The sequence below is a fragment of the Schistocerca nitens genome, chromosome 7 (assembly GCF_023898315.1).
Source record: "Schistocerca nitens isolate TAMUIC-IGC-003100 chromosome 7, iqSchNite1.1, whole genome shotgun sequence".
Taxonomy (NCBI): Eukaryota; Metazoa; Arthropoda; class Insecta; order Orthoptera; family Acrididae; genus Schistocerca; species Schistocerca nitens.
The window spans coordinates 333,898,272-333,923,930 of record NC_064620.1 but is presented as its reverse complement, the minus strand read 5'-3'; the positions used below and the strand labels follow the sequence as shown (position 1 = coordinate 333,923,930).

The 25,659-nt window shown below is 40.6% G+C and overlaps 1 non-coding gene across 1 annotated transcript; it reads right to left on the bottom strand.

The window, feature by feature from the left end:
• Positions 1 to 5,137: 5,137 nt before the first annotated feature.
• Positions 5,138 to 5,212, bottom strand: Trnas-cga (transfer RNA serine (anticodon CGA)). The gene has a single exon. It is a non-coding gene; the product is annotated as a tRNA-Ser (tRNA).
• Between the last annotated feature and the right edge of the window lie 20,447 nt (positions 5,213 to 25,659).

The following is a 25,659-nucleotide window of genomic DNA, read 5'->3' as shown; positions in this document are numbered from 1 at the left end:
CCGCCCGAAAACAGTAAGATAATAAATCAGCAGGCGCGGCTTTTTCGTACGGCAGTGTGACTTTCCACAAATTTATAAAATTGGACCTAACATATAAATAGAACTGAGGCAGTAAAAGATAATAATGTATACTAACATGAAGCAGAAAATAGTTATTGATTATTACAGTAGAAGTAGCATGAGATAGAAGCTTTAGTCTGACCAAGGTAAAGAAATTAGACAATTCAAACAAATTCCTGGTTAATTCAGATAATTACTATAACAAACCCTCGTATAAATTAATATAACATGTAGTATCTAGTTGCAATAATGACTGTGTGGACGATGTGGTATATTCTACACCTTATTTTAGATCTATATGACGATGCTGCGCTGATTATATTTATATGTTTTGACGATGCCATTATGGACTTATCACTTTAGGACACTGTGCAAAAAAAAAAAGATCTGAGGATGGTCACTAAGGACTGCAACAGGTCTTCGTCTAAAGAATTGATATTGTGATCAAAGACCGGAATAAAAAAACATTTTACGTAGTATCTACTGCACAATGCAGTTACATTTGGAAGGATTCATGAATCAGAAAAATTGAGAAAAAACAGAAATATTTCCCATCTGTTTGGTGAATGAAAACAATGATTTGCTAACTTCCAAACGCGGGTTAAATATTGGACGGAATGTAACCAATGCTGAATAATGGACGCAGCCTAATCGTCATTCTGCCACGTGGTTCGTCGGGAAAGCTAATCGGTTACACTACCTTTAGATACACGCGAAGCCGTGAGAAAAGGAAAGCAGTAACGCCTTACCTCGAATCACTATGTAGAATGCGTACAGGGGAGCAACATATCCTTGTAAAAACCAGTTTGAAAAACTGATATTGCAGCCACCCTCAGTATCAACACCAATATGCACTCCTTTTCAATTGAGCGACACAGAATTATCGGACCACAGTTTGTTTGATACAAACAACTTCCAAACGGCCTCTTCCGGCTCAGCACTGCCTTCTCGCGCCAACTCACAATCACTTGCAGTTCACACGCACATATGGTCAGCACCGATTAACTCATAACAACATGCACTGCGCTACATGGCAAGTCGACTTGTTAATCGGCCAAGATATGATGGCACCTGGGGTTGTGAGCGCTTCGGTAGGCTTACCGTGAGTCGGCACCTAAACAGGGTTGCAGAGTGAAGATAAGACGGTACAACAACAATTGTCGACTAATTATAAAATCCGATCTAAGTTCCAAAAATTAAATAAATTCGTTTTATTGTCAAAATATGGGCTATGTGCCTAACCTTCGTCAGTAAAAATCGGGCATCTAGTAATCAGTGTGGAAGTAGTTTAAAACATTGCCACCAGAATGCGCCAGGTGCTAAGTGCCACCTGTTCTGAAACAAAATCGGGACTTTTTCCCCGTGCTGTAGTTTAAGGTTCGATTGTGTTCAAGTTGGAGTGATTAGTCCTGTGTGTTGTGTTTACTATTATGGTTTATGTGATGGATGAAACACGAAAACGTCGGAAAAGGGGTGAAGGTAGTGTTTCCCAAATAAATAAGAAGCTAAGAGCCGAGGGAAAACCATGTGAGAACAATAAGTAAGTTACTGTACCTTAAAAACAACCTCCACCTGATGAGGTAAGTGTATATGATAACTTTAACGCCTTAGGACTAAGGCTTTTTTGAAGAACTTCGCTTGATTATGATTTTCTGTGGCGTTTTAAGCCAAACTATATTTAGATTATGCAGACCACGTTACGTTTTGTTTGAACTGGTTCCTGGACTATAGTACACCTACTAACTGTGCAGAGTAGACAAACAAACAGGTCATTCGTGGCACTCACAAATTATTTAATGCTTCTAAATCGCGTGTTTGTTTGTTGTATATTTCATGCCGGTGCCGCAAACAATGTAGAGACATTGCATTGGAACACAAATCAAGTATATACAATCAGTTCTGCGAGCTAGGTGATAATGTTAAGCCAAACTCTTATTTGATGGGAAACGTAAGTGCATGCAATGTTAGAAGAAGACGTCATGGTTCTTACGAAGAACCCGAGGAGAGTCGCAGACAGGTTAGTGTTTTTTATACAGTTCCTGATGACGAAGGCGGACATTTTCAAGTTCGCATAAAACCTTTCTGGAAATACACAAAATTACCAGGCGAAGAGTGGAAAACTTAACAAAAGCAAAAAAGAGTGGTGATGTTACCTACATTGAACCTAGGGGAAATAAAAACACCGCTGATGTAAAACGCATTGTTGAACATATCAAAAGTTTCCCCAAGGACGAAAGCCATTACACAAGGGCTAAAAGCTCTCTTCTATTTTTAAGCCAAGATTTAAATTATAGCACAATGTGTGAGGCTTTTGTTACGCTCTATCCAAACACAAAAAGTAAGTATTTGTACTAAAAAAAGTATTGAAGGAACACTTTCCCAAACTGAGATTTCACTGCCCAAGGAAAGGTACCTATAACACATGTGATCTGCTTAAAAGTGAGATGTTGAATGACTCAATCAATAGAGCTGTACATTGAACTTCACTAGAATTTCATCATAGATGGGCTGAAAGAGCCAGAGAAGAGATGAAGGGTGATCATCTATATCCTACCACTCCAAGTGATACATGCACAGTTCCATAGATTTACAACAGGTTTTCTCCTTGCCAACATTGTCGCACTGCCAAATGTATTATTTACTTGTTACAATTTGGGATTGCATATGGCAGATAATAACAGAGGTTTTATGTTTCTTTGGCACGAGGACATGAGTGGCAAGGGAGGCAACGAAATAGCAAGCTGTGTGTTAAGAGGGATTAAAAGTAAAATTACCCAGAAAAAAAGTTAACATTGTGGTCTGACAACAGCAGCGACAAAAAAAAATCAAATGATATTTTTCCTGTGGATATATTTGGTCTGCAATGATTTTTTTGACGAAGTTCATCACAAGTATTTCGCAAATGAAACAAAAAAGTTGTGAAGACTGAAACCATAAAAGACTTAGATCTACCTCAGCTTGAACTAACAGCCAGATTGAAAATTGAGATGAAGGAGGACTTAAAAACGATGATACCTTATCTCAAACAAGAAAACAAACTGTTTTACCATAATCCGACTGAGCAAACACAGCAGCTGTTTATAGACCGTAACATTGTAATTTTTGTTTATAAAATATTGGCAAGTTAATACAAAATGTAACTTTTTAAACTTTGTAAAAGACATTTATTTTGAAATAAAACTTGAAAGAACACAATAACGTGTCTGATTTTGTCTTGCTTCGTTAACTAGTTTGTTTGCTAACACAACACTTCTTTAGGCCTAACTGACATTTCATAATAATATAGTTATTGTAGAAAAACTGTAAAAAGTAGTTTCCAGGTTCTTATAATAGATAAATTATTATTATTATCCTTCCCACAACCCTTTATTTACAGATATAAGTGATGGACTAGCCCAGTTTTGTGTTAGAGAGGTTGACTCATAGCCCTGTTCTTGTTTTGTGCCATCAACAATTTTTTTGTTGTTGTTAAATGTTTTACAGTAACTTTACTCTAAAAATGTTTGTAGATTAACTGTCTTCATTTGTTTAGGCTATAAAAAAATAAAGATATCAAAAAGGAATGTTTTCTGGGGTTTTCTTGCGATTTCCTCAAAACAGCGGTTGTGGCACTTACCACAGATTTTATGATTAGTCGACAATTATGAAATCCAAATTGCACGAATCTTCGTGATTAGAGTTATGAAGTGGATGGTCCCTCACACAAGGAGTAGCTGCCAAATTATTCATCTGCTGTATCTGCTTCACTGTAATCGTTTCGCATTTCACCCGCCGTGTCAGTTTCCATATTATTGACGTCGTCATGTGCTGCATATTTATCTTCACTTACCACAACAACATTGGTTATTATATTATCTATTACTTCTTCGATTAACACATCTCTGCGCCAATATTCATTTTCAATTTATTTTACATAATCGTTGGTTATTTGCTTCATGTTATTTAAATTATTGGAATAAACCTTTTTCTGCAGTTTTTTGTTTCACTGTATTCCATGTTAGTTCTATAGGATTCAAATCACAATGGAGCCTCAGAACAGTAAATACCTTACTCTTCAAAACGTCACCTGCTTTAAAAACAGGGTTTGGCTCAGAACACAATTAATAGAAGCTCGTTTCTCGTTAAGATCGATTAAAAACTAATTTTGTTCTGAATGAACTATTACATTATCCCTTCTTGCTGGGTGCAGTAGTGAGGGATTTATTTGTTGGAACAGTATGAAATGGTGCATTGTCAAGAACAACAATAATACAAGCTGGGATATTATGAATCAATTTGTCTTCGAAGCATTTGCGATAATTATCCACATTCATAACATCGTGATAAACTTGCGATATAGATTTAGAATCATAAATTAACTCTTCTCTCTCTATGAAACTCATTGCTCCTCTATCTAGACAACAATATTTCTGATTGCTCCCAAGTATTCCACACGCTTTGAATGTTCAGATTGGATGTTTCTCTTGTGTCTGCATTTTTAAACGAAATCTCATTTCTTTCAGCTTCCTCTTTCCCATTAAAAATTTGTCTCAGTTTCTGAAAATGCCGCGCGGAATTAGCCCAGCGGTTTAAGGCGCTGCAGTCATGGACTGTGTGGCTGGTCCCAGCGGAGGTTCGAGTCCTCCCTCGGGCATGGGTGTGTGTGTTTGTCCTTAGGATAATTTAGGTTAAGTAGTGTGTAAGCTTAGGGACTGATGACCTTAGCAGTTAAGTCCCAGAAGATTTCACACACGTTTTTTTCAGAAAATATAAGCAGCTTTCTCAACTTTGGCATTTCCTACTTCTACTCACAACACTTCAAAAATTTCCTCGAAAAATTTCTCTGTCGAAGTCATCTAGAGAAACCACTTTTCAAGAAACGCCATTGTATTCTAGGAGTTTTAACTTTTTCTCCAGTTTTTACCGATTTCCTGTTCTTTCAAAAGGTGTTTCACTGTTATTTCTGACTTTCCTACCATTTTTGCCACCTGCAAGATTGTTTTCTGTTGAGGTATAATTACCTGATTCTCCAGAATAAGATTTTCACTCTGCAGCGGAGTGTGCGCTGATATGAAACTTCCTGGCAGATTAAAACTGTGTGCCGGACCGAGACTCGAACTCGGGACCTTTGGCTTTCGCGGCCAAGTGCTCTACCAACTGAGCTACCCAAGCACGACTCACGTCCCGTCCTCACAGCTTTACTTCCGCCAGTACCTCACCTCCTACCTTCCAAACTTTACAGAAGCTCTCCTGCGAACCTTGCAGAACAAGCACTCCTGAAAGAAAGGATATTGCGGAGACATGGCTTAGCCACAGCCTGGGGTATGTTTCCGAGTTCGAGTCTCGGTCCGGCACACAGTTTTAATCTGCCAGGAAGTTTCATATCAGCGCACACTCCGCTGCAGAGTGAAAATCTCAGCCTTGCCATGTCGGAAGCATCAGTTTGCATCCGATCACCAGAACTCGTTCCCAGAGTTCAACGACACTATCCCCAACAGTCTTGCCACATAGGAAGCATCAGTTTGCATTCGATCACCAAAATGCCTTCCCAGAGTTCAACGACACTATCCCCAACAGTATTGCCACTTCGGAAGCATCGATTCCCGTCCGATCACCAAAGTTAAGCAACGTTTGGCCCTGTTATTACTTGAATGGTTGACTGTCTGGGGAAAATCGGATGCCATACGCTGAAATGATAAGCAGGTGGCCGAAATGGCTTCTAATTGAAAGACTTTGGGGCGTTATCGCAGACTACGTCTCAGTGACACAGTGTACGATAAGCGTCCGCACCAGGTTTGGTCACGGAAATAATACACATACGGTAATACGTTAATGAACACATACAATTGCGCTGATCGAATTATTCAAGAATATTTGTATTCATTCAGCTCAACTAATCTCTCACCTTCGTTCTGTGTCAATTATGTCTTCGAGAGATAATAGTAAAACGTTAACTAGTAGTAGATTATTTACACTGTCTACTCGTGGACGCAGTATCTGTCACCTTTCCAGAGAAATTTTCGTTCAAATCCTAACCTCTACGAATCAGAGATACAAACTCTTCTAATATTATTAATGAGCAATACTTATGTCCATCTCGTAAAAATTTTCGTAATCTACATTCAGACTTTCTTCCGTTGTTATGGTTGCTTAAGATCACATACTCTATACCAGACCAGTAAAGAGCGCAACCATCTTTACCTCCATGAGTGCAACCAACACAGTCCTGTCTCTGTCTTCACGTAATGTTAAATTATTTAAAGAGTATTCTCTCGTGATTACGACAATATTTTATTTGACTGTAACTCTCAGTCAGAAAATTCTCACTTCACAAAGATCAATGTCTAACATAAATTTTCAGTTTTGGTAAACAGTACTTTTCAAAGTTATGACACATCGTAGTAATTTCCTGAGAGCGAAATATCACTCAATCCTTCAGATTAAATCCTCGTTTCAGCTGGGTGGGTTAATACTTTCTTCAAAGTAAACACATACTTTGAAAATAAAATTCACAACTCAAGGGTACACATTTCCAGTATCAAATCCGGCTTGATATTTCATTTCACTATAGTTGCACCCTATTACAGATGGCCAGTTATAACGTACATTCACATTGACATGCAGTGTTCGTGGCTGGATAGTAACATAAACTGACTTCATCTTACAAGCAGCACATTTTTCATTTCAGTAACAACAACATAATTTCATATTTTTAATACTAAAGGGGAGGGGGGAAGGCAGAAAGGTGGAATGAGTATATAGAGGGTTTATACAAGGGCGATGTACTTGAGGACTATTATGGAAATGGAAGAGAATGTAGATGAAGATGAAATGGGAGATAAGATACTGCGTGAAGAGTTTGACAGAGCACTGAAAGACCTGAGTCGAAACAAGGCCCCGGGAGTAGACAACATTCCATTAGAACTACTGATGGCCTTGGGAGAGCCAGTCATGACAAAACTCTACCATCTGGTGAGCAAGATGTATGTGACAGGCGAAATACCCACAGACTTCAAGAAGAATGTAATAATTCCAATCCCAAAGAAAGCAGGTGTTGACAGATGTGAAAATTACCGTACTATCAGTTTAATAAGTCACAGCTGCAAAATACTAACGCGAATTCTTTGCAGACGAATGGAAAAACTGGTAGAAGCGGACCTCGGGGAAGATCAGTTTGGATTCCGTAGAAATTTTGGAACACGTGAGGCAATACTAACCTTAAGACTTATCTTAGAAGAAAAATTAAGAAAAGGCAAACCTACGTTTCTAGCATTTGTAGACTTAGAGAAAGCTTTTGACAACGTTAACTGGAATACTCTCTTTCAAATTCTGAAGGTGGCAGGGGTAAAATACAGGGAGCGAAAAGCTATTTACAATTTGTACAGAAACCAGATGGCAGTTATAAGAGTCGAGGGACATGAAAGGGAAGCAGTGGTTGGGAAGGGAGTGAGACAGGGTTGTAGCCTCTCCCCGATGTTATTCAATCTGTATATTGAGCAAGCAGTAAAGGAAACAAAAGAAAAATTCGGAGTAGGTATTAAAATTCATGGAGAAGATGTAAATACTTTGAGGTTCGCCGATGACATTGTAATTCTGTCAGAGACAGCAAAGGACTTGGAATAGCAGTTGAACGGAATGGACAGTGTCTTAAAAGGAGGATATAAGATGAACATCAACAAATGCAAAACGAGGATAATGGAATGTAGTCAAATTAAATCGGGTGATGCTGAGGGGATTAGATTAGGAAATGAGATACTTAAAGTAGTAAAGGAGTTTTGCTATTTAGGGAGTAAAATAACTGATGATGGTCGAAGTAGAGAGGATATAAAATGTAGACTGGCAATGGCAAGGAAAGCGTTTCTGAAGAAGAGAAATTTGTTAACATCGAGTATAGATTTAAGTGTCAGGAAGTCGTTTCTGAAAGTATTTGTATGGAGTGTAGCCATGTATGGAAGTGAAACATGGACGATAACCAGTTTGGACAAGAAGAGAATAGAAGCTTTCGAAATGTGGTGCTACAGAAGAATGCTGAAGATAAGGTGGGTAGATCACGTAACTAATGTGGAGGTATTGAATAGGATGGGGGAGAAGAGAAGTTTGTGGCACAACTTGACTAGAAGAAGGGATCGGTTGGTAGGACATGTTTTGAGGCATCAAGGGATCACAAATTTAGCATTGGAGGGCAGTGTGGAGGGTAAAAATCGTAGAGGGAGACCAAGAGATCAATACACTAAGCAGATTCAGAAGGATGTAGGTTGCAGTAGGTACTGGGAGATGAAGAAACTTGCACAGGATAGAGTAGCATGGAGAGCTGCATCAAACCAGTCTCAGGACTGAAGACCACAACAACAACAACAATACTATGCACAGAGAAAGGCTTCAGTGACTCGGTTGAGTGACAATTTCGTTCAGCTTCTTAGCTTTCAGCAGTCGCGTTGGGAAGTCCGTCGCGTTTTTTTTTTTTTTTTTTTTTTTTTTTTTTTTTTTTTTTTTGCTTCCTCGCGACTATGAAACAAACAAATCACACAGTATTTTGTGACCGAAGACACCTTATTCTACACATTATTAACATCACTTCCCATACATCAAGTTTGCATCCTCTGTTCAAAAGAGAACACGTAAATGATGACAGGCAAAAGTTAGAGATGTGTGCGTCTGTGGAAAGGTAGATGCGCAAATCATATAACAGTTACCGCAGTCATAAATTCGCAGAAGATTTTGCCAAGACTCCGAGAAAATTCTGGTGCAATATACACACCTGGAAATGGAAAAAAGAACACATTGACACCGGTGTGTCAGACCCACCATACTTGCTCCGGACACTGCGAGAGGGCTGTACAAGCAATGAGCACACGCACGGCACAGCGGACACACCAGGAACCGCGGTGTTGGCCGTCGAATGGCGCTAGCTGCGCAGCATTTGTGCACCGCCGCCGTCAGTATCAGCCAGTTTGCCGTGGCATACGGAGCTCCATCGCAGTCTTTAACACTGGTAGCATGCCGCGACAGCGTGGACGTGAACCGTATGTGCAGTTGACGGACTTTGAGCGAGGGCGTATAATGGGCATGCGGGAGGCCGGGTGGACGTACCGCCGAATTGCTCAACACGTGGGGCGTGAGGTCTCCACAGTACATCGATGTTGTCGCCAGTGGTCGGCGGAAGGTGCACGTGCCCGTCGACCTGGGACCGGACCGCAGCGACGCACGGATGCACGCCAAGACCGTAGGATCCTACGCAGTGCCGTAGGGGACCGCACCGCCACTTCCCAGCAAATTAGGGACACTGTTGCTCCTGGGGTATCGGCGAGGACCATTCGCAACCGTCTCCATGAAGCTGGGCTATGGTCCCGCACACCGGTAGGCCGTCTTCCGCTCACGCCCCAACATCGTGCAGCCCGCCTCCAGTGGTGTCGCGACAGGCGTGAATGGAGGGACGAATGGAGACGTGTCGTCTTCAGCGATGAGAGTCGCTTCTGCCTTGGTGCCAATGATGGTCGTATGCGTGTTTGGCGCCGTGCAGGTGAGCGCCACAATCAGGACTGCATACGACCGAGGCACACAGGGCCAACACCCGGCATCATGGTGTGGGGAGCGATCTCCTACACTGGCCGTACACCACTGCTGATCGTCGAGGGGACACTGAATAGTGCACGGTACATCCAAACCGTCATCGAACCCATCGTTCTACCATTCCTAGACCGGCAAGGGAACTTGCTGTTCCAACAGGACAATGCACGTCCGCATGTATCCCGTGCCACCCAACGTGCTCTAGAAGGTGTAAGTCAACTACCCTGGCCAGCAAGATCTCCGGATCTGTCCCCCATTGAGCATGTTTGGGACTGGATGAAGCGTCGTCTCACGCGGTCTGCACGTCCAGCACGAACGCTGGTCCAACTGAGGCGCCAGGTGGAAATGGCATGGCAAGCCGTTCCACAGGACTACATCCAGCATCTCTACGATCGTCTCCATGGGAGAATAGCAGCCTGCATTGCTGCGAAAGGTGGATATACACTGTACTAGTGCCGACATTGTGCATGCTCTGTTGCCTGTGTCTGTGTGCCTGTGGTTCTGTCAGTGTGATCATGTGATGTATCTGACCCCAGGAATGTGTCAATAAAGTTTCCCCTTCCTGGGACAATGAATTCACGGTGTTCTTATTTCAATTTCCAGGAGTGTATAATCCGTAAGTGACTCGAGGACTTCTATCCAGTAACTCGTTGAGCGGTCTGGTGTACGGTGAAAGAAACCAAAAGGAAAGCTGAAGTTGTAAATTTCACTTTTAAGAAATCGTTCAGGCGGGAAAACTGTACAAAAATACCATCGTTTGCCCATCGGACAGATCCTCGTGTGGAGGACTTTAGGCATCCCTGGCGTAGAGAAACAACTGAAAGAGTTGAAACCAAACAAGTCGCCAGGTGTGGATGGAATTCCAGTTCGATTTTAAAATGTGTACTCTACGCCACTGGCCGTTTACTTAGTCTGCATATATCGCGAATATCTCGCCCAGTGCTAAGTTACAAGAGAATGGAAAAGACCGTTGGTAACTCCTGTATGTAAAAAGAGTAAAAGAAGCGGATCCGAAAAATAGTCCAACAGACCTATCCTCGCTGCAGAATTCTTTAACATATTCTCATATCGAATATAATAAAGTTGCCTGAAACGGAAAAGCTTCTGTCCACAAATCAGCAGGGATTTAGACAGCATCGCTGTTGCAAAACTCAGCTTGCCCTTTTCTCACCTGATATCCTACGAATTATGGATGAACGGCAACAAGCAGACTCCATATTCGTACTTTCCGAAGACCATTAGACTCGGTGCCTCACAACAGATTGTTAACGAAGGTACAAACATACGGAACAGATCCCCAAATATGTGAGTGGCTCGAAAACTCCTCAAGTTAAAGAACCCTACACGTTGCCCTGATGGCGACTGTTCGTCAGAGACAAGCTTATCGTCAGTGTGACAGGACCACTATTATTCTCAATACACATAAAAGATCTAACGCACAGGGTGGGCAGCAATCTGTGGCTCTTTGCTGATGATGTTCTGTGTACAGGAAGGTGTTGTACTTGAGTGACTGGAGGACGGCGATGACTTGGCCAGCCGGCCTGTGTGACCGTGCGGTTCTAGGCTCTACAGTCCGGAACTGAGCGACCGCTACGGTCGCAGGTTCGAATCCTGCCTCGGGCATGGATGTGTGTGCTGTCTTTAGATTAGTTAGGTTTAATCCGGCACGGTAACTCAGCGTGTTCTGTCAGAGGGATAGCTGACCTCTGTAATAAAGAAACTCAGTTGATGGATCAACGACGAACTAGAAATGGGTGTCTTGCGACGTCCGCCCCGAGTAGATACAACGAACAAAATGAGATTAATAAAAATTTTAAAAAAATATGCCAGCACGGTAGCTCAGCGTGTTCGGTCAGAGGGCTAGCTGCCCTCTGTAATAAAAAAAAAACTGAGTTAATGGATCAACAACAAAACTGAAACTGGTGTCTTTCGACGTCCGCTCAGAGCAGTTACAACGAACGAAAACGAACAAAATGAGATTTAAAAAAAAATTTGTTCTAAGTTCTAGGCGACTGATGACCTCAGAAGTTACGTCGCATAGTGCTCAGAGCCATTTGAACCATTTTTTTGACTTGGCCAATATTTGTAATTGGTTCGATGATTGGCAGATAGGGTGTTTCAGAAGAGATGCTCAGTACTTCATACATGGAAAGTACAGGCCAAAAGTAGCTAAAAAGCTCCAATAAACATGGGTCCATAAATCAACCATTGTCGAGATATAACACATTTTCTGTTGCGGTTCGTCAGTGTGTAGGAACATGTGATACCTCTAAAATATTCAAATGTTGTCCATGCGGCTGATTGTAACATCGAACTCGTCTTTGAAATGAGTTGCGAATCCTCTCAGGCAGTCCTGGGGAACTCTATAAATGCTGGAAGACTGTTTCAAACCACAAGCGTAATTCCTCAAGAGAGTTGACCTCGGTAGCGTAGACCAGGCTTTTGACATGACCCCACACACAGAAATCCATGGGATTTAAATCCGGAGACCTTGGAGGCCACAGCACAGGCCTCCTCTACCTACCCAATGTTGACCATACATCCGGGTTAGAAGACGCCGCACTCTTAAATGAAAATGTGCTGGAGAAACGTCGCGCATGAACCACATGTTCAGGCGTTGGTTCAGTGGGACATCATCACGTACATCTGGAAGTACAGCCCTTGGTATCCGCAGGTACTGCTGTACAGTTAGTCTCTATGGTAGGAAGTGTGGTCCAATTATGCGGTCTCCGAGCAATCCTGCCCAGATATTCAATGAATAACGCTGCTGACTGGTACATTTAGCCATCGCAGATAGACGACGCGCTAAACGGGAGCCTAATAGCTACTTTTCGCCTGTACTTTCCACGTGTGAATTATTGACCATCACTTTTGAAACATTGTGTCTGTTCTTTTGGACATGTCCGAAAGGACAGACACCATTTTAATCCTGCAGCTGCTACGAATCAAAACACAAAGGAATTAATGACTTAAGCTGCCAGTGGGCATTGGTTTAAATCAATGGGGAAACGTTGAGAATTAGTGCCAGATCGGGAATCGAACCCTGGTTTCCTGCTTATTACGCAAATTCTCTGACCGCTGCGCCAGCCGGACACAGTGGTCATCGCAACTTCTCGGAATATCCTAGCACGCCTCCTGTCAGACCCAAATTCTCAGTTTATCCACACACAACAGATGTAGTGCCCCTGTCCGTTATCTTCATTACACGCCGCATTTCGCCGATTCCCGTACGAGTTCGAGCGTGGAGTGCATCATCATGGAAGTGATCGTTAGTTGTCCTCGCCTTAATTATGTATGTGGTGTCTGTCTGTTCTTTGGCTCCGTCAGGAGGCGCGCTAGGGTAGTTCGTGAAGCTGCGATGACTACTGTGTCCGGAGGGCGCAGCAGTCAGCGCATCTGCCTAGGAAGCAAGAGGCTCGGGTTCGAACCCTATTCCGGCATAAATTTCCAACTTTCCCCACTGATTTAGATCAATGCCTACCGGCAGCTAACGTCTGTAATTCCCCTGAGCCTATAAAAATGTAAGTTAATGGAAATGAGTAAGAACAACAATCCCGTAATTTTCGGAAACAACATTAGTAGTCGCGTCAGGCCTATCGTTGCAAAGCTATATGGAGCTGAACGATCGTATGAGGTCGGTATTGGGGAAGGCGAATGCTCGACCTCCGTTTCCTGGGAAAGATATAGGAAATTATAAGCCATCTGCGAAGGAGGCTGTGGGCAGAACACTTGTGCGATACATTGTTGAGTAATGCTCTCTTGTGTTTGGAATTCCCACTAAGTAGTATTAAGGGATGACATCTAAGCAATTCACAGGCGTGTTGCTAGGTTTATTACCAGCAAGTTCGATACATACAGAAACGCTCTATGAAAAGAGCACTCCGTCTTCAGGCCACAAGTGGCCCACCGGGACCATCCGACCGCCGTGTCATCCTCAGGTGAGCATGCGGATAGGAGGGGGGTGTGGTCAGCACACCACTCACCCAGTCGTTATGATGGTTTTCTTTGACCGGAGCCGCTACTATCCGGTCGAGAAGCTCCTCAATTGGCATCACGAGGCTGAGTGCACCCCGAAAAATGGCAACAGCGCAAGGTAGCTGGATGGTCACCCATCAAAGTGCCGGCCACGCCCGACAGAGCTTAAATTCGGTGATCTCACGGGAACCGGTGTATCCAGTGCGGCAAGGCCGTTGCCCAAACGCTCTATGAACTTAAATGAAAATCCCCTCGTTCTTTCCGAGAATAACTATTGAGAACGTTTGGAGACCTGATATTTTAGACAGACTCCAAAACTGTCTGGCAGCCCCCAACACCGAGTGCGTGCTGTAAAGTAATGCCTTCTAATATTTTGTGTGTATACTCCTAAAGTTTTTTTTTTTTTAATAAAACAAACTTTATTAACATTCTACATCTAGCATGCCAACAAGTTTGCAGCCATCTGCCGCTAGAGGGCTCCGAATTGCAGCGAGTAACATGGTAGCGTTTAACGTTAATTATGTTGGTGCTTGAGAAACAGCGTGCTGTAATCGAGTCTCGAATGCGAAGAGTTCGCCTACACGTAGAGCCCTTTTGCTTCAGCATGACAATGTCAGACCACACACGAGTACTGCGACATCTACAACGATCCGACTCCTTGGATTCACTGTCATCGATCATCCTCCACATAGACCCCACTTGGCCCCATCAGATTTTCATCTATTTCCGAAACTTAAAAAGCACTTTCGAGGGCTTCACTTTGATAGTGATATAATGCCGCAAGCAGAGTTAAGGTCGTGGCTCCGTCAACACCGCAAAATATTCCACGGTGGCTGGTCTCTCGTTCGGAGAAATGTGTTCGTCGGCGGAGTATGTATGTTGAGGGATAGATAACGAGACATGAAGAATAAATGTGTAGATCCTTAATAACGTATGCAGTGTTTAAAAAAGTGTAAGAATTTTCACATAAAATAATCAGAGACTTTACTTTTCAGCATGCTCTCTTAACTTGTAAAGATATTATATGTAGCTTCATTAGTATGATGTGTAGGCGCAAACCAATTGTATAATAAGACCACTAAAAATTTTCATTTGAAGGATGTTTGTTTGGCAAAGCATCGTATTTGAATTAAATATAGGTTGCATTTGCTTGGATGATACTTCCCTTTTGTTACATTATTTTTACGCAACCGTTCAGACTTATATGCTTACAGTTACAACACAATATTTTTATTCCTTAAATACTGATTTTTTCAGGAAAATGAATCTCAGTCTTTAATTAAAAAAAAGAAACAGTTGTTTATAGTGATGTTAATAAACAGTTGGGAATATATTGATGATACCAGTCCTTCCTTTTTCTTTATCTCGCCGATACATATAATCATACCAATCATTTTTATTTACAGATCCCTGTATTGGCCGTGTTTGCACATCCAGCATATAATCATAAATTGTGTGGGTAAAATCTGATATAGTTAAATAGCCTTAAATGCTACTTAAGAGGCTTTTAAGGCGAAAATTGCTAAATAAGATACTTTTTCGTTTCAGTTTTCACAATTTTTTACTGGTGGTGGTGAGGTGGGGGGGGGGCACTTTCACATCACAGATCCACAGATTTGCATCGCATATCCTAAATATGGCCCTGATTATACGGTAAAAATAACATGAGAAGGTAAATTTTAGACAATTTTGCACTTATTATTAAGGACGAGGAGGCGACGTAGAACAAAAAGGAATTGAGACCACTACTAAAGCAAAACGTTCGCTAGACAAAACAGGCAATAAACGTTACGTGAGCAAAAGCTGCGATACTGTATTGACGTCTTTTCGGATGTCTGGCGTCGTGTTTGCCAGACGTAATTAATGTGTTGTTGTGCCTGCGTAGCGCTGATTGAATGAGTGCGTGGTCTCTTACACTGAAAGCGGGCAGTTTTAGTTAACGTGTTTACAACTGCGTTAATTGTGTAATGGCCCGCGGCCGAGAGCTGATAATTTTAATTGCTTCCGTCATTTAACCCGCATGGCTAAATATCAGCCGACAATGTGAACAGAGAAATTCCAGACTTAAGGAAACATTCAGTCTTGAAAACAGACGCTTTTGTCCAAATAAATATGAATTCCGAAGGATGTTGTTCTCTTTTATCACGTGATCCAGATCCTGCCTCCAACAAATTCGCCGGCTGGTGTGGCCGAGCGTTTCTAGGCGCTTCAGTCTGGAACCGCGCGACCGCTACGGTCGCAGGTTCGAATCCTGCCTCGGGCATGGATGTGTGTGATGTCCTTAGGTTAGTTAGGTTTAAGTAGTTCTAAGTTCTAGGGGACTGATGACCTTAGCTGTTAAGTCCCATAGTGCTCAGAGCCATTTTTTTTTCCAACAAATTCACGGCTTTAGCTTCTCTTGACTAATCTGTTATCGTCGAGTCCCCTTGGCCTTCATACAAGAATCATTATACAGATGCCAATAACTACACCTATTTTCAGTCCTTCCGCATATTTCTGAAATTTTAAGGTCAGTCAAGTCGTCATTGACCTGTGTGGAAATGGGATACTTTGCCAGTCACAGTTTGGATTTCAAACAGGCCACTCTGCTGAAACTGCTAATTATACGTTTACTGAGCACATTACAAACTATCACCATTTGTGATCTTCTGTAACTTACTAGGAAAGCTAAGTATTTATGGAATACATAGTTTAGCATGTGCTTGGTTTAGTTTTTATTTAAGAAACTGAATGCCTAAAGTTTCCGTAAGCTGTTCGAGTAATACAAAGAGGACTGGCACACCATCTGTATGGGTAGAAATTCCAATTGCCTTCCCACAGGGTTCGATCATTGGGCCGCTACTGTTCTAGCCTTACGTTAACATTTTAATTGAACCAGGAGGCTGAATTATTGCTTTACGATATGCTTATAATTATTACTTTGGGACCGTCTAATCACAACTGAATAAAACACAATTATTTTGGCATACGCGTTTCGCCTTTATTATTTGCAAGGCATCTTGGACGGCCTGTAATATGTACATATTTTTGTTTATTCTATTTATTATGCATTTGTGGCGTTGTATATAGAGGTCATAATCAGTCTTGGCACTTTTTGTATTTCTACGATTAATAATTTAAAGTTTTACTTATGTGTTTCGTGGACGCTGATCTTCGTGTGGTCTTGTTCCTTTGTTACAGTTGTTCATCGTCTGCTAAGTGCCATCTGAATTAGCGTTTACACGCACTAGGAACTGAACTCTCGTTCTGATTTTATATTTCGCGTGGTGTTGCCAACAGTCGAATATTATTGCCAACTACAGTATGTGTTTTTGTGATTATAAGAGGCACCCACTTGCCTTTCTCATACTGTGGCATCAAGCAGTCAGGCCTGCAAGATGAGTGGTTTGCCAAGCGAGTGGATTCTTCCTTAATTTATCGAGTAACATGAAATCTCGTATCTTACTATTTAGTTACAAATTATCCTCCTGTGTGAATAACACGCAACGGAAACACGCATCTGACTATCAGTGATTTATAGAACTCTGACTGCACACTACGCGTTGGCAATACCACATTTACTTTTTGTCTTTGATTTACCGGCTTTTATATAAATTCGGGATATTACGACAACATACAATTTAATGAAAAAGGCCACCAATCTCTTTCTATTCACTATCTGATTTATTCCTAAACACACAAATTCTACAACCTACAACAAAATCACATGAGAAATTCCGCCCAGTGGGCATGGCTTTACGTTAGTGAATCTCTATACTATGGTCTCGTAATCTATTTACCGCAACAGTGCACTCCCTGGATCGGATGGTGGATCTTTTATTATACCTCACACTTCGCCTCTCACAATCATCCTCACGAAACTTTCCTCCAGATCGAGCGATACAGAAGGAACAGGCATACCCACAAATCTTTCGAAACTACCTTGCTACCCCCATGCAAAACACACATACCCAAATTACATGACATATACAACACAACAATATGAAATGCAACACAAAGAACTGTTACAACATCATCACTTTCCGCTTTCCCACTTCAATCAATATCTATCCCAGTTTCACACGACACTGCCCCACTTTGTAATTCTACTTTCCTACTGTGAACTCTGGAGATAAACGCACGTCTTCCTGTGCAATGCAAGCCAAGTGGCGTTGCTGGAAAAACGGCCGACTCACCTTGATTCTCTCTCAGAGTTTAAATTTAGCGTCACACGGAATGATATTTCTTAAATACTTCAACTTATGATACACACGCTATTTCTTAAATATTTCAGCTTATTGTACACACGCTATTAATTCTTAAATATTTCAGCTTATTGTACACACGCTAGTATCTCAACTTATAACTACACGTGGGCTCATTGTGACCGTTGGTTTACTGCAATCCCCTTAAAATTACCTGCCTCACTTTGTAATTTTCCCCACAAAAGTTCCTGGGAAAGAGAAATGATTAGTTCTAACTACTCTTAAATATTCCACATCCATACCATGCCTCCACACTTTCATTACGGAGCACAACAAAAAAACAGGTCTTTACAGCAGAAGGTCCAGCACCAGAGTGCCGAAAACATGGCCGTATTCCGGTTCTCTCGCACCTCTGTCGAAGTGGGAGAAGCACCTTGCTACCTTATTGGTCAGCCACATTTCAGACGCTCCAAGCTCTGGTAACTTCCATCTCTTTGGTCTCACCAAAGGTAGGCAAAGGATCGACTCAAAGATGATCGTATATTCCGATTCACTATCTGTGGTTAGCAGACGACCATACATTCATTCATTTCACAGATCTCACCAAACTGGATGTAGGGATTTATTTTGAGGGAGTGCACATGTGATCAATTAAATAAATAAATTGTCATTCTTTCCCACACTGGTATCCGGCTTCGCTGTATTAATTGAAATTGAGTTACTTTTACACAAAAAATGTGTTGTTCTGACAAGAATTTCGTACCTATTTTCAATGTTGGGCGGTACTGTACCCTTTCAATATTAGTGGTCCGTGTGTGTGTGTGTGTGTGTGTGTGTGTGTGTGTGTGTGTGTGTGTGTGTGTCTGTAGGCGCATTTGTGGATGTGATAATATGTATTTGTTTTAATATGACGGCATGTACAAATGGATTTTTTGATTTTTTATATCTTTTGATTTCTTTTATTAAATATAGTGTATCTGGTCGTTTATCAAATGTTTGTTCTCAGCAATGGCTTTCTGGATGTGGTAGCTTTCCTGCGTTGCTACAAAGCATTTGTTGTGGTTGTTCATGCTGACTGTTTTCATATCTAGTTCCATGTTTGTAAGCTGATGGTTGTAGTGTTTTATGTGCTCTGGAAATCTGGAATAATTTTTTTTATACTTCTAACATCTAATGTGTTCTTTGTAGTGGGTTTTAAAATTCCTGCAAGTCATGCATAAGTATACTGCGTCACAACTTTGACACTCACTTTTGAATATTACTGATCCCTGGAAATTGTACCACTTGGTTGTTGGTTGGCTTAAGTTTGTTCAGAGGGTTTGCAGGTTTATATGCTATTTAGAGACCATATTTCTCTAATCTTCTTGTAACTCTGTTCGCTAATTTATGCAAGTAATAGTGTGCCATTTGCTTCTTTTCTGTGTAGTATTGTTAATGCGTATGTGTGTTGTGTGTGTTTCTGGATTTGTGGCTTGTGGGTCTTCCTCCATTCTGGATATGTTGAGTATGTTGTGTTTGTCTTATATTTGTGTTTTGATTTTTTGACTGAGTCTGCGTACTACTAGTTTGTCATTTACATACTTCTCCTTTGCGGATAGACGTTGTCTGCAAAGCGATGGGCTACCTAGGGTATTCCCAATATCATGAACTCCATTAAAAAAATTTTATCAGTCATTTAGAAAATCAGATAAATGAAAAGTTATTCACTGATGAAACATTTAAAATCATATATTAGTAGAAATATGTGGATGACGTTTTTGTTTGTTAGATGAGCAACATAAAGTAGATCAACTCCACTCCGAAATCCAGAAAGCATATCAGAATATAAGTTCAAACTTGGAGAGAAAGATCAAGTAAATTTTCTAGACATAATAGTAACAGAAAATGACGAATATTCCTTTAACGTTTTCAGAAAGCCAACAGCCACAGACACAATAATACATTCCATATCTAAGAATCGGAACAACAAGAAGCTTGTGGCAGTAAGACACATGTTATATAGAATAAACAGTATTCACTGTGAAACTTCCCCTTTGAACAATTATAAACGACTGTGCTTAAGCTGAAACACAATATTTTTAGCGCAACGCAATCTGACTTTCAAAATTCCCTAAAAAAGAATGGCCCTGTCTAATATTAACCTATACGTTTCACAAATCACTTACCTCACAAAAATCTTCATTACTCGAACTACTGCAATACAGCGAGCGCCACTACTGCCAGCTAAATAAAAGATTCAAACTACGGAAGGCACTAACTACTGATAGGGATAGTTAGCAAATGAAAGATATTAATAGAGAACAAACAATGTATTTACCTTAATAGTCATAATATATATAGCAGTTCATGACAAATTACAAAACTCCGCCATTTCTCTCCCCACATCCACCACTGCTGGCGGCTCACCTCCAACTGCGCAACGCCACGCGCTGTTCACAGCCAGCTGCCCAACACTACAATGGCGAGTATTACAACAATGCAAAGCAGCCACAGACTGCACACAGCACAGCCAGTGATTTTCATACAGAGGTGGCGTTACCAATAAAAAAAACCTAAACAGCCTACTTACAACTGTGCAAGAGAAACTTCGAAAAAGGAATGAGTAAAACCAAACAAATAACTAGGAACACTCGTAGTACGCAGACTCAGTCAAAAAATCAAAAATAAATACGAAACTAACACGGCACATCCAGTATATACAGAATGCAGGAAAACTCGCAAGCAGCAAACCCACGAACAGTACACATAAACAATAACACCACTACATAGAAAACAAGGGCATGGTATACTTTTACTTACACACATAAATTAGCACACAGAGTGGCAATCATGCTAGAGAAAAAGGGCCTCCAAATACGTATAAAACTGTGAAAACCCTCCAAACAAACTTAACCCAACGAATAATCAAGAGGGACAAATTCCAGTATCAGAAATATACAAACTTGAATGTCAAAGATGTGATGCAGTTTATTCAGGTATGAGATGCAAGAATTTTAAAACACTGTACATAGTACACTTTAGGAGTTGAAAGTATGAAACAAACCATTCCGTATATGCAAAGCTCTTAAAACACAACAGCCGCCATCCTACAAACCCTGAACAAGACATGAAAATAATCAGGATGAACAACCACAACAAATGCCTTATAGCAGTGCTGCAAAACTACTACGTCCAGAAAGACACTGCTGAGAACAAACATGTGATAAACGACCAGACACACATCAATAGAGTTTCCCAGATAATCTTAATAAACGGAATTCAATTCCTGGTGCTGTGGAAGCAAAATTTCAAATGGCAGTAAGCAGACGAAGAACAGCTGTAACAGAGGAACAAGAGCACATGTAGGTAAGCATCCACGAAATCTGTAAGTAGAACTTTAATTATTACTAGATCATACAAAAGAAAAAAGTTCCAGAAATGTTTATAGACTATATATACAACATCCTAAATGTAAAACAAATAGTATAAACGAAAATTTTTACAGATTCCAGGCTACTGAAGATGCCTTGCAAACAAGAAAGGCGAAACGCGTATGGTGAAAAATATGTGACTTATTCAGTTGTGATTGGTCTGGTAATTATCAAGATATCGTAACATTATACACAACTGAGGACGACAGGGCTTCAAAAGCATTGTTATGAAGCCGAGCAAAGAATCATCAAAGAGACAATAGAAAATAATGTTTCTCTGAGAGTTACTGACTGGTTGTGTGCAAATGTACTTGCTTTCAACTTTTAAAAAACACAGCTCATCCATTTTTGTACTGTTAAAAACATCTCACCTCCTATTAACTTAGAACACCAACAAGAAATAATAAACATGTTAGAAAATTCTAAGATCTCAGCTGTAATTATTGTTGAAAGTTTGGTTCAACTACTTCTTCCACAGTATAAATGACAACTTTGGCGATATGAATGTCATGAAGGTGACATATCTTATCTGACTTCGAGATATCAGAGAAGAATGAAATCACGACTACCGCGATTCCTAAAATTGCGTCTTCCAGAGAATATATAACTAGCAACGTTCCGATGGTTCTTTACCGCGATGTCGAGTGGCGAAATAAAGTCTGATCAAGAGCTAAGATCTATTACACAAGATTGCTCGCCTTACAGTTTCAGCACACTCGCCAAGTTCTTCTGATCGAACTTCTTTTCTCGAAGTGCTGCAGTAACGGTTGAAAGTTAAGAACAGAAGTACAACATCCAACTCTCGAATAAATGGGACGCTTCTAATTAACAGCGTTTCGTGTACTGTACTCTTTTTTACAATAACAGTTTTACAAAAACAGTCTGTCTTAATTAGCAAATTCCAATTGAAAGCATCCATAGATGATCAAAAGTTTTCTCTTGTCCCCGTGACGTCATAGACATCGTTATAGACCCTTTCCTTCTACGGCTCGCACGATATCTCGAAGGGAGGAACAGACGACACAGAATAAACTTCTCGACCAGCAGGTACCGAGGACGTGGTATGATGTTTATCGCCGTCCCGGCTTGCAGATACGCTGCGTCCATACGTCTCATGCTACATGCTCATAAATAAAACATACATCCGAACAGTAGCTTATATAATTCATTACGAAAATAAACTCTTTATAATGGCGATCATCATTCTTCGGTTCCAAAAATGCTTGTGCAGCACATCACTTCACCAAAGTGATATGTTACGCTGCAAGGTCATCCAAAGAGTGAATAAATTGTCACTTTCAAGTAAATTTCTTCTCACACAGTAAGGAATGTAACTGAATAATATTAACTTCAAATCAGGAAGTGCACTAGTAATAGATTACAAAAGTATGAAACTACTAATCACAATGCTGTAAGTCAGTTGCGACACATCATTCTTCTTTTTGAAAGATACTTTGGCTATCAAAGTCAAAATGCTATAACAAAAGTATTACAGCTCTGTCCAGATAGGCAACGGACGATCAGAATGGTTTGCAACAGAGAGAGGTGTCCAACAAGGAAGTGCTCTATCACCATTCATGTTTGTAATAGTAATGGACAACATCATAAAAGATATCAAGAAAATAGACAGCGAATCAAATGCCCTGGTTTTTGCTGATGATTTGATAGTATGGGGAGAGGCAGAAGCTGAAGCACAGAAGAAACTTAATGATTAGAACAACATATTCAAAAATTTCGGCCTAAAAATGGCGAAACAAATACAGTAGAAATGATCATCAACAGGCAAGGAACAACGTCAAATATATTTCTAAAAGGAGTCAAAGTAGGATCTGTTATCGTTTCACGTACCTAGGAAGCATGATCTCGAAAGACAACACCATTAAGCAGGAAATACTCAGCAGGACACAGAAAGCATCCAATTTTTACAGTCAAATCAGAAATCTTCTCTGGGATGATAAAATGCCACGAAAAGCAAAAGCGATCATGTACCACACCTGTTTCGTACCATTCCCAACATATGGTTTAAAAACATGTACCCTACTAAACAGAGACCTCAGCAGAATTCAGGCAACAGAAGTGAGATTCATTAGAACTACGAACCAAACAACTAGAAGGAATAAAATCAGGAATGAGCTGAACAGAAAAGCAGCTGATATTGAGGTTCTTGTTACCAGTGTCATTAGGAATGTAGGCTTCTGTGATATGGGCACATAATGAGAATTAACAGCCAAAAACCTGCCAAAGGATATTTCAGTCTGAAACTCGTAGGAAGGAGACTACGGTGAAGACCAAGAAAACGCTGGATAGAGACTGTAAGATAAGGTGTGGAGAAGAAAGGACACAAATGGAAAGCTGTCCCGGAACAGAAGATGTATGAAGACAGAAGGAGATGGCGAGCGCTTGTAAGCCGTACACGGGAAACTAGAGTTGGAATATGATGATGATGATGACTCTGGCTATTATTAATCAACCTTATTTCAGCCCAGTTCCTATCAAACAAATTCGGCATGGTGCGTACAAGCTATACAAGACCTCATATATGACCAGACAGGGAAAGACTTTGTACAACACTGTATTAATAAAAATATAATCGTATATTTTCGGTCCTCAGCGTGCGCTGTCGGGCGTTCCTAGACAGCCGCTGCACTATCGCTGCGCTGTCCGATATCTCGCGGGCAACTGCCGGTTACTGTCGGTCCACCGGTCACATCCGTGGCAGCGTATATCGGCAATTACAACATTCTGAAACAGTTTTAATAAATTTAATACACATAAAACTCCCTACAGCAGTGCTTCGTCGGACTCCCACCAGTCATGTTATTCAAAAACCTGGGAACTAAATTGCGTACTTAAATATTAAATAATTATTTAAATAAAAACTTTTTAATATAACAGGTTCTAAAACGGAATAACAAAGTGTAAAATTATTTCTCCTATTCCCATACCGATTCTTAACCCCCTACAGATAGCCTTGAAAATATGTGCTTGTGAACTCTTAATAGCTATGAAAATACTTGTAGAATGTAAAACGAAAAATGGGAGGCGCATGAAATAGATAAAAGAAAGTATTTGAACTGTCCATGCATCAATTATCTATTGCATGCCTCCCATGTTTTTCGTAATGAATTCTACAAGTATTTTCATAGATATTAAAAATTAGCAAGCACTGATTTTCAGGTTATACGTATGAGGTTCGGAATCTGTATGGAGCGAGGAGTAATTATTTTATACCTTTTAGTCCATTTTAAGAACGTGTTCTATTAAAAACTTTTTATTTAAATAATTATTTTCTGCTTTTTAGCCCTATATGTGTCAACTTTTTTAATCGACTTCTAACATTTTAATGAGATTTCAAAAGAGATATGTTGTAAATGTCAGGATTATTTCGGTTACTCATCACCTGAATCAACCAATATATTGCTTCCTCCTACGATTACCTCACACAAAGGCCTCAGAGGTAAAAATTAGAGGTATTCGAGCTCACACAGGGATTTACCAGCAACTGTTCTTACCATAAAACTTTCGCAAGTGAAACAGGAAAAGGGGAAAACAGCAGTGGTACACAAACTACCCTCCGCCGCGCATCAAACAAGAAGACGAGCTGATATTGCATTGTCGTCTAGTTCTGAGCTACGTTGAACGCTTGAAGTCTCTAGCTTAGAAGGAAATGATAGTGGCAAACAAAGTATCCTTCATCACACAACAGACAGGAAAGCAAGTTAATATTGCGTTGCTGTCCATTTCCGGAATAGGTTGAAAGTCTCAAATCTCTAGCTCATAGGGAAGTTAGTTTAAAATCAGTTGCAAAATAGACAAAAAAGCAACTTGATAAAAAAGTGTTAAAATAAATCATGACTGTCGCTATCAGCGATCCAGCACAAGCTCCTTAAGGAAAGAAGTAGATGTCTGCCTACCAGGTGATTATAATTAAAGTTCAGAAGTTCAGCTACTCAAGGAGGTCCAGTGTGGGCCGTAATTATCGTATGGCAACGAAACTTGGTAGATGTTCTGATGTAATAAAGCAGAACCATCATCAGTTCCTATTTTGGCCACCAGGTGCAAATCTCGCGCTGTATACCATCTCATCGACGTCTGCGGTGCTCATATTGAACCAACTGTGTAAGTGCGATTAATAATAAAATTAAAATCATGACTTTCTCACTTGTTTGACAATGTCTACCCATGTCCCATTCCTAGTCCATTACATATGGAAACATTTCTATATGTCTTTGTTGCACTGACAGCGCCAGATTTGCACCTGGTAGCCAAAATTAGAAATAATTTATTTCCAGCGTAAATCGACTCCACATTAACGCATTAAAATGTCTACTATGTTTCGCTGTCATACGACGATTGCAACCCACACTGGACCTCTGTGAGTTGCTGCACTTTAGTTATAACCATTTGGTATAAATGTAATTAAAATTTTCCATACATTTTCTGTGTGTGCTTCCGGGACAGTGTTGTTTCTTCTTCGTACTGTA